Below are 10,879 nucleotides of genomic sequence, written 5' to 3' on the forward strand. Positions count from 1 at the left end.
TACTGAGAGAGGGGGAAAGCAGCCAGACAGGGAAGTGAGAAAATTGGAAGGGGAGAGAGGGTGGGAATGTGGGGAGAGAGAAAATAAAGGCGAGAAAGAGGGAAGAGAAAGAGGATGAACAGGAGGGACAGCAGGTCGACAGAGGCAGAAATGAGAGAGAGAGAGAGAGAGAGATTGTTTTAGGGTCAGTCTCAGAGTTATTTAATACTGAAATGTGAACATTTACAAATTGATGCTGAATTTAAAAATTGAGCTAAAGGTGAAGAGGCCCCAGTGAGATTTGAACTCACGACCCCTGGTTTACAAGACCAGTGCTCTAACCCCTGAGCTATGGAGCCAACTATGCTTTAGGACTGGGCATTCCCCAATTAATACTGTACGTTTGAAGAATGATGCAGGGATCTGCTAAACATAGAGATTGTGACTCATCCCCACACACCTATCTCAGTCTCTTCAATATGCACTTGCCAACAAGAACAAGATATATATAAATTGATAGATAGAGAAAGAACCTTTTGCATAATGAAACCTCCCAGGGCAACTCAGCTACTTGGTCGCTGCCTCTATCAGCCTCTCTATCTTTCTCTCTATTTGTTTCTGTTACTCTCTGTATCTCCGTCACTCTCTCGGATGACCCTTGTCTTTTTCTTCTCTCTGTCTTTCACTTGTTCTATCTGTCTCTCTCTCTCTCTCTTTCTTGCATTGTCTCTCACTCTCCCCCTCTCTCTAATTTACCTTCTGTCGCGATCTGAACTCCCTCAACATCAACTACGATGGGCTGGGTGCTGTGTCCGGATGGTCGAAAAGCATCTCCCCTGCCAGGTCCTCTTTCCTCACCTCTCAAACAGGGGAGGACAAAGGAAACACTTCAAAGACACAGCGAAGCTCTCCTTGAAGCATGGTAGCATTGACCTTAATGATTGGGAAGAGCTTGCTACCAGTTCAAAATGGTGGCAGCTTGTTCATCAAGCTTCAGCACGCTTTGAGCCCCGCCTGTAGAGTAAAGGGTTAATGGTTATGTTAATTAGACAATGATGTTAATGATGATGTGTGCATGACATCAGAGTCAGAGGTCTAAAGGTTTCCAAAGAAGCAGGGCACAGAACAGTCTTTGTCCAGAGAATAATTTACTTACCATGAGGTCTTGGATGTAAATAGTTACAAATAAGTGGTTTTAAGGAAAGCTTAATACAGGCAATGTCCAAGTCACTCATAGAGTAAGAGAAACCTTATCAAGCCAGAAGGCAAAACAGGTAAAGGGCAACAAGCCAAACCATGGTGGCAGCGCTGGAAGCCACGTTTTAAGACCACAGACTAGTGTTAGGAGAGGTCATGTCTGACCAATTTAATTGAATTTTTCGAAGAGGTGACAAGGTGCGTAGCTGAGGGCAATGCATTTGACATAGTCTACTTGGACTTCAGCAAGGCTTTTGATAAGGTCCCACATGGGAGACTGATAACAAAGGTAAAAGCCCATAGATTCCAAGGCATTTTGGCAAATTGGATCCAGAATTGGCTGAGTGGCAGGAAGCAGAGGGTGATGGTCAAGGGGTGTTTTTGTGACTGGATGCCTGTGTCCAGTAGGATTCCACAGGGATCAGTTCTGGGTCCCTTGCTGTTTGTGGTATATATAAACGAGTTAGACTTGAATGTAGGAGGGTTGATCAGTAAGTTTGCGGATGACAAGAAAATTAGTTGGGTGGTAAATAGTGAGGATAGACTTAGACTGCAGCAGGATATAGACGGGCTGGTCAGATGGGTTGATCAGTGGCAAATGGGATTTAATCCGGATAAGTGTGAGGTGATGCACTTGGGCTGGACAAACAAGGCATGGGAATACACAATGAATGGTAGGACCCTGGGAAGTTCCAAAGGCCAGAAGGACCTTGGTGTGCTTGACTACCGGCCCCTTAAGGTAGCGGGAAAGGTGGTTAAGAAGGCATATGGGATACTTGCCTTTAATAGCCAAGGCATAGAATATAAGAGCAGGGAGGTTATGCTGGGACTGTATAAAACACTGGTTAGGTCACAGCTAGAGTATTGCGTGCAGTTCTGGAATCTGCATTATAGGAAGGATATGATTGCACTAGAGAGAGTGCAGAGGAGATTTACCAGGATGTTGCCTGGGCTGGAGAGTTTTAGTTATGAGGAGAGATTGGATAGACTGGGGTTATTTTTCCTGGAGCAGAGAGATTGAGGGGGGACATGATTGAGATGTATAAAATTATGAGGGGCATAGATAGGACAGACGGGAAGGAACTTTTCCCCTTGGTGGAGGGATGAATAACCAGGGGGCATAGATTTAAGGTAAGGGGCAGGAGGTTTAGAGGGGATGTGGAGAAAATTTTTTTTACCCAGAGGGTGATGGGAACCTGGAACTCTCTGCCTGAAAGGGTGGTAGAGGCAGAAACCCTCATAACATTTAAGAAACATTTAGTTGTGCACTTGCGATGCCATGGCATAAAAGCTATAGGCCTAATGCTGGAAAATAGGATTAGAATGGTTAGGAACTTGCTTGACTGGTGCAGACTCGATGGGCCGAAGGGCCTTTTTCTGTGCTGTAGACCTCTATGACCCACATGTGAAGTCCTAGGAACAGCTTGACTTTGCAAAGAAGAATTTAAATCAGATGTACCTAGTTAGGGGACAGTGAGTGAACCGCTCACGATGCCGATAATTATTGAGCAGCCACTACCGCTTCCACAGCCCCTCCAAACATTGAGGGTCCGCAGCAGGGGCAATGATGGGAGCTCTGGAGGGTACCAGGTTGAAAGATACCAAACAACTTCAAGCTGACAAGAGAAGCCACAAAACCAACAGGTAAGTACCCTTTTATATGTGATTGGGACCATAGCTGGCAATGTCCTGGCAAGACAAAGAGTTGAGGAGACTTTGTGTCCTACAAGGAGGTTTTGAGAGCCTTTGACAATTGCTTCAACCCTAAGAAGAATCTGGCTATTGAATGGGTGAGATTCAACCAAAGGATCCAAAGGCTGAGTGAATCTATCAATTCATTTATTGATGACTTGTATCAACTGGCCAGTCGTTGTTGCTGCGGCACTTTAAAATGTGACCACATTGTAGTCGGTGTGTTCAATGAGGCACTGTCGGGCCTCTTGCAAACCAAAGTGGATTTAATGTTAGGGAAGGCTGAACGGTTTGCAAGATAGGTGGAATCGGGATGCACTTCAGGGTAACCTTGAGGCTCTGGAGGGGCCGATCCAGTATGTAGGCCCAAAGTTGAGAGCCCAGGCCGCTGAAAAGCCCATGAAAATGCCCACCAAAGCCTCAGAAGGGGTGTGAAGAACCCTTCCAACTATTTTAAGATGTCCAGAGGTGGTGCAAAAAGCAGCATCACCATGAAGAATGCCCAGCAGGGGGAGCCAAAAGCTTTCTCTGTGTCAACACTGGACACTTTAAACAGTTCTCCAGATCAAAAGCACAATATAAAGGAAGAAAGCCGGAACAAGCTTCCAGCCATCTTGAAGCCCAGGAAATTGGGAATACAGCATTTCAACATGATCATTTCCTCGGCGATCCCGGTAGGCAGTTCTGGTCTGCAGAGCTGGAAGACCAAGGGTGCAGAACAGAACTTAAGCTGGACAGCGGGGCTGGGATTGTAGGCTTATCAAGCAAATTGGATGGCTTCAGCCTAGCTCGAGGAAGTAGAAATCTAGCCGCCTAAATCAAGCTCCAGGAGCCAGTGGGCCAGAGACGTCAAAGTGAAAGGTCAGTTCACTACAACCCTTAGACATAAAGATGAAGAAATGAAAGAAACTCGTTATTTATCTTACAGAACCAGCAAATTTCTCTCCTCAACAGGGCAGCCTGTTCAGTAGCTGGTCTTCTATAAAAGGTCGATGAGGTAACAATAGAAGACAGTGGAGCGGTATTCCAGGATGAATTCCCAAAGTTGTTCCAAAGACTATGAAACGTCTAAACTGTAGCAGAAACTGAGGTTGACTTATTACGCAGTGAGTCAGCCTTTAGTGAAGAAACACCATTGCCCAAAGTTTTAATAAAGGCGTGCCACACAACCTCTTAAACTCTCTTCCACTCTGCTGTGGACATCCAAGACTTCAGAACAAAACTGCTTTTTGCTGCCCAAGACTTTTTTGGCTTGACTAGATGGCTGATTCAAACTGCATCTTCTCCCAGCCTAGAGCTGTTACCAGAAGATCTTCCTCACACAGCAAACAGCCAACAGCCAACCGCTAAGTTCTCCACAGCAACTTTTCCCCCACTTTCATCTCAAGTTCCATTGTTCTCACACCTCTTTGAAACTTAAATCCTTCCAAATATGAAATTTTTCATGGTTCTATTTTGTCTCTGCTTTCGGATCAATAAAATGGAATACACTCTTCTGTTTACCCATTTTACTCCTGTCAGATGCAAACATGTTTCATGGTACCTCTGACATCCCTTTGATATGTAGACAAGCTCAATTTATGCAAAAATGCAAATGTTGCATCTGACCTATTTATATGTACCTCAAGCCCAACATGATATCTCATTACAAATGCACAAACCTAATGCCTCGACCTTTTCATGCCTTAAACCTCCCAGACAACCTGTCTCTAGTAACCTTTCTCCAGTTTAATTAAATCATTTACACACACACACACAAACACACATGGACAGACACACACTCTCCTTCACAGTAAAATTCAGCAAAACTATTTTTAAAAATAACATCCATTCTCACCAAGGTCAGATGATCAAGAGACTCCATTGGAGCAAGGCACAGAACAGCCCATGTCCAGAGAATAATATACTTACCATGAGGTCTTGGATGTAAATAGTTCCAAATAAATAGTTTTGAGAAGGGCTTTCATGCAGACTATGACCAAGTTGTTCACGGAGTGAGAGGAATGTCATCAAGTCAGGGAACAACACAGGTGAACAAGCCAAGCCAACGACATCTTGATGATGAGGCAGAGTGGGCAGAGAAGGAGAGAAAAGGAACCAAGTCCTGCACTCCGGAACCCACTCCCTCATGGGATGCCTGCCCCATGTGCTCAAACGCCTGTGGGTGGAGAATGGGCCTGCTCATGTCACGCGGAGACCCAAGGCACACGCTCGCAACCCTGAGTAGGCGTCATCCCCGAATCGGGAGGGCACCCGATGGCGTTGCTCCCCCACCTGGGAACGACACCGTCCGACCCTCAAACGCAACCCGAAGGGCGGAGGGAAAGCTACCCGTCTCGCCCGGGCGGAGCTCGCTTGTCGTTGGCTCTGACGGTTTTTGTTTTGTTAAACCCTCATTCGTGGGGTGTGGACGCCACTGGCAGGGGTAGCATTTAGTACCGAAGCGGGGGGGGGGGGGGGGGGGGGGGGGGCGGGGAGGTGGTGGTGGTGAGTCGCCCTCCCGAATGCAACTGGGTCACTTGTTCAGCCGTTTCGGAGGGCAGCTCGGAGTCAATCACGTTGCCCTGGGTCTGGAGACACGTGTAGGCCAGACTGGGTCAAGATGGCAGGTCTCCTTCCCTGAAGGACATGATGGATTTAATTTTGGATCTGATAGCTTCATGGGAACCATTACTGACAGCAGCATTTTATTCCCGATTTATTTCATTGAATTTCGATTCCCTATGGTTGGATTTGAACCGTCTCCAGGTTATGAGTCCGGAGTCTTGGATTAGTAGCCCATTAACATAACCGCGACTGGAGTATTACATCCAGTTCATGGTTACTACACCTGAGGAAGGGCGTGAGGACCCAAGAGGATGCGGAGGAGGTTCCAGGGGTGAGGGCCTTTAGCTACAAGGTTGGGTTGGAGAGGCTGGGTTTGTTCTCCGTGGAGTGAAGGGGATTGGGGGGGGGGGTCGGGGGGGCGCAATCTGATCGAGGAGGGCAAGGTTGTGACAGGTTTAGATAAGGTAGACAAGGGAAAACTCTTCTCATTAGCTGATGGCGCAAGGACTAGGGAGGCACAGGTTGAAGATTTTGGGCAAGAGATACACGGGGGGATTGTGCGGAGGAGCTTTTTTTTACACAGTGAGCGGTGATGAGCTGGACCTCGCTGCCTACGAGGGTGGCGGAAGCAGAGACGATGACTAGTGTCATAAGCAATTTGGATGGGCATTCGGAGCAAGTCAACTCACAGGGGGCAGCGAGGATCACGAAGGGGAGTGGGAATGACTGGATTGTTCCATGCAGGACTGGTATAGAGTTGATGGGCTGAATGGCCTCCTTCAGTGCCAGATATGACCCTAGTGAGTTACAAGTAAGGAGGAATGAGCAAGGGTCAGGCATTAACTCACTGGACTTCAACTCCCACTGCTTTGGCTTGTCATAAATTTGGGGATTTGGAGATTGGAGCACAGGGTCAAAACAAGTGGCCAGAGGATGAATTACTGGTGAAAAAGCAATCGTAGTTCCTTCATCACAACTCAAGGATCAGAGGCAGGAATGTGGGATACGCGTGTAGATTGATGTATGTAAGACTCAACCTGAAAAAGGTGAGATACGGACTCCAGGTGCAACCCTTAGGCTATATTGCTGATGTCTTTGATAAGGAGGGCAGGCTTCAATAAACATTTACGATGGTTTACCCACTGAACAATCCGCGCATGATATAGCACAGGAAGAGGCCATTCGGCCCATCGTGCCTGTGCCAGCTTTTTGACGCAGCTATCCAATTAGCCCCACTTCTACCTCACTCTTTCCACATGGCCCTGCAAATCTTTCCTTTTTGGGTATTTATGTATTTCCCCGTTTGAAATGTTATTATTACTATGGGGGATTCAGGAGAAACTTCTTTACCCAGAGAGTGGGGAGAATGTGGAACTTGCTCCCGCAGGGAATGGTTGAGGTGAATCGTTTCGATGTATTTAACGGGGAAGCTGGATAAACACATGAGGGAGAGAGGGATAGAAGGACATGATGGGGTGAGATGAAGAGGCTCATGGGAGATGCTTTGTGCAGACTGTAAGCACTGCACAGAGCAGATGGGCTGAATGGCCTCTTTCTGTGTAACTCTATTAGATTTGCTTCCATTGCAAATAATTCTCCTCATTTCCCTCACTCATTGCCTCTTGGTCCAATTATTACCAAGAGCTGGAAGGTAGGATTAGACCAAATTACTCCTCCTCAGCTGACAGGGTGTCAATGGGCTGAATGGCTTCCTGCTGCTTCATAAATCTCTCTACATTTCTAAATTCAATCCCTGTCCCCTTGTTACTGAGAGAGAGGGAAGATGGGAGAGTGGAAAGAGGGAAGCAGAGAGAGGGAGGGAGGTGAGAGAATTGGAAAGAGAGAGGGAATGTGGATAGAGGTAGAACGAAGGGTAGAAAGAGGGGTGAGGCATACGAGTGAGGATAAATGGGAGAAAAAGCAGTCTGATGGAAGGAGAAATTCAGTTGTCTCACGCTCAATCTAAGAGCTGTTAAACACTGATTAATTACAAATTGATGGTGGATTTTAAAACTGAATTAAATGAGTCCTAGTGAGATTTGAATTCACAACCCCTGATGTATAAAGCCAGCATTCTAGTCCTGAGCTATGGAGCCAGCTGCTAATGCCTCTGCTTCCCCAGTTAGTGCAATGTGTTTGATGAATGGAGTGAGGATCAGTGAAATTTTCAGATTATGGCTCTTCTCCCTGCCTCACTCTCCTCACTATTCACTTCATGGCAAGATAGAAATAGTGTCTTTCACACACTGAAACCTCCCAGGGCAACTCAGTTACTCCCTCTCTATATAGATCTCTATCAGCCACTCCCACTTTCTCTCCATTTCTCTATTTCTGTCTGTCTCTCTGTCACCCTCTCAGATCCTCCTTGTCCTTTTTTGTCTCTCTGTCTTTCACTTTTGCTTTCTTGCTCTCCCTCTCTACCTGTCTCTCTCTTTCCCCCATTGTCTATCTCACTCTCCCCCCCCAAACTTCGCCTCTGTCTCTACCTGCTGTGTGATAAGGCAAACCTCCTTCATTGTCAACCACGACAGACTGGACACTGCCTGGATGGCCAGAAACCACCCCACTCTCCACCAGACCCCTGTTCTCTCTGCTCCGAAACGGACAACATTCCAGGCCAGGATAAAGAAAACCCCCCAAACTCCCCGAAGCTCCCCTTGGAGCGTGTCAGAATCGACCTGATGACTGGGAGGAGTGCCTGACCAATCAGCCAAAATGGCGGCAACTTGTCCATCAAGCTGCACCAACGCCTTAATGGTGGGGCTGGTAGAGGAGGGAAGGAAAGGGAGCAAATCCCCCACTCCCGGGTCCCATGACCTCGCCGGGCATCCTGCCCTCTCATGTGACCGACGACCTGTGGGTCAAGAAGGGGGCAGTTCTGCCACATGGCGACCCCATGGCAGACGCCCGCGTCCCTGAGCCGAAACCGTCCTTACGCTGAGGGGCGTCCGATGATGTTGTTTAAGGACCGGTTCAGGGACGATACTGCCCAATACTCAGACACAAACCTGAAGAATGGGGAAAGCCTCTACCTCGTCCTGGTGGACCTAGCGTGTCGTTGACTCCTAATGGTTTATGTCTTTTTTTCCCCTAAATGGTTCATGTGATACCAACATCGCTGGAAAGGGTGGCGTGGGTGGTGAGCCGTCTTTTCAAAAGCAGCTGAGTCACTTGCTTGGCTGTGTCAGAGGAGCAGTTAGGAGTCCACCCCATTGCTGTGGGCCTGGAGTTACATGTAGGCCAGACCGGGTAAAGATGGCAGATTTCCTTCCCTGAAGGATGAGCGAACCAGATGGGTTTTTACAACAATCCGATTGTTTTGTGGTCTCCATTACTGATAGCAGCACTTTATTCCAGATTTATTTAATTGAATTTAAACTCCCCAGATGCCATGGTGTGGGACTCGAACCCATGTCGTCAGATTATAAGTCTGAATCCTTGGATTTCTAGTCCGCTGATTGGAGTCATACCGAGCACAAAGGAAGATGGTTGTGGTTGTTGGAGGTCAGTCATCTCAGTTCCAGGACCTCACTGCAGGAGTTCCTCAGGGTAGTGTCCTCGGCCCAACCATCTTCAGCTGCTTCATCAATGACCTTCCTTCCATCATAAGGTCAGAAGTGGGGATGTTCACTGATGATTGTATAATGTTCAGCACCGTTCGCAACTCTCAGATACTGAAGCAGTCCATGTCTAAATGCAGCAAGACCTGGACAATATCCAGGCTTGGGCTGATAAGTCAAAAGTAACATTTGCGCCACACAAGTGCCAGGCAATGACCATCTCCAACAAGAGAGAATCTAACCATCGCCCCTTGACGTTCAATGGCATTACCATCACTGAATCCCCCACTATCAACATCCTGGGGGGTTACCATTGACCAGAAACCAAACTGGACCAGCCAGATAACTAGTGTGGCTACAAGAACAGGTCAGAGGCTGGGAATCCTGCTGCAAGTAACTCACCTCCTGACTCCCCAAAGCCTGTCCACCATCTACAAGGCACAAGTCAGGAGTGTGATGGAATACTCCCCACTTGCCTGGGTGAGTGCAGCTCCCACAACACTCAAGAAGCTCGACACCATCCAGGACAAAGCAGCACTGCTTGATTGGCACCACATCCACAAACATTCACTCCCTCCACCACCGACACACAGTAGCAGCAGTGTGTACCATCTACAAGATGCACTGCAGCAATTCACCAAGGCTCCTTCAAGAGCACCTCCCCAACTCATGACCTCTAATATGTAGGCCAGGCTTGTCAAACTGTCAACCTGCGAAGCCCCTCTATGTGGACACTGGAGCCACTGTTCAAAAGCCGGTAAGACAGGCCGGTAAGTTCAAAGTGCAGGTAGGTGAATTCAGCATTTGGCAATGGTCTGCTCCTCCAATCACAGGCCACTCCTTCGCATGTTTGCTGCTGATAGGCTCACTAGTGATCCTTGCAGCAGCAAATGAGGGAGGGGAAAAGTCTCTGATTGGTGGAGCAGTGAACTCCGGCGGAGGTGAGGCTACTGACGGCTGCGAGGCCCGAGGGAAGGGGAGGTAAGGGGGGGGCTGGAGACTGGCGGAAGGGAGGGCAAGGGGTGGGGTGCTGGAGACTGAGGGAATGGAGGGCGAGGGGGGTGCTGGAGACTGAGGGAATGGAGGGTGAGGGGGGTGCTGGAGATTGGGGGAAGGGAGGGTAAGGGGGGGGCTGGAGACTGGGGGAAGGGAGGGTAAGGAGGGGTCTGGAGACTGGGGGAAGGGAGGGTAAGGTGGGGTCTGGAGACTGGGGGAAGGGAGGGTAAGGTGGGGTCTGGAGACTGGGGGAAGGGAGGGTAAGGTGGGGGCTGGAGACTGAGGGAATGGAGGGTAAGGAGGGTGCTGGAGACTGGGGAGAGGGAGGGTAAGGAGGGTGCTGGAGACTGGGGGAATGGAGGGTAAGGTGGGGGCTGGAGACTGGGGGAAGGGAGGGTAAGGTGGGGGCTGGAGACTGGGGGAAGGGAGGGTAAGGGGGGTGCTGGAGACTGGGGGAAGGGAGGGTGAGGAGGGTGCTGGAGACTGGGGGAAGGGAGGGTAAGGTGGGGGCTGGAGACTGGGGGAAGGGAGGGTAAGGGGGGTGCTGGAGACTGGGGGAATGGAGGGTGAGGAGGGTGCTGGAGACTGGGGGAATGGAGGGTGAGGGGGGGGCTGGAGACTGGGGGAAGGGAGGGTAAGGAGGGGATTGGAGACTGGGGGAAGGGAGGGTAAGGAGGGGATTGGAGACTGGGGGAAGGGAGGGTAAGGAGGGGATTGGAGACTGGGGGAAGGGAGGGTAAGGAGGGGGCTGGAGACTGGGGGAAGTGAGGGTGAGGGGGGTGCTGGAGATTAGGGGAAGGGAGGGGTTGGAGACTGGGGGAAGGGAGGGTAAGGTGGGGGCTAGAGACTGGGGGAAGGGAGGGTAAGGGGGGGATTGGAGACTGGGGGAAGGGAGGGTAAGGTGGGAT

The 10,879-nt window shown here is 49.3% G+C and overlaps 1 non-coding gene across 1 annotated transcript; it reads right to left on the bottom strand.

Annotated features, from left to right (window-relative positions):
- Positions 1-265: 265 nt before the first annotated feature.
- trnat-ugu lies at positions 266-338 on the bottom strand. The gene has a single exon. It is a non-coding gene; the product is annotated as a tRNA-Thr (tRNA).
- Between the last annotated feature and the right edge of the window lie 10,541 nt (positions 339-10,879).

Source organism: Carcharodon carcharias, chromosome 29 (genome assembly GCF_017639515.1).
Source record: "Carcharodon carcharias isolate sCarCar2 chromosome 29, sCarCar2.pri, whole genome shotgun sequence".
Lineage (NCBI taxonomy): Eukaryota > Metazoa > Chordata > Chondrichthyes > Lamniformes > Lamnidae > Carcharodon > Carcharodon carcharias.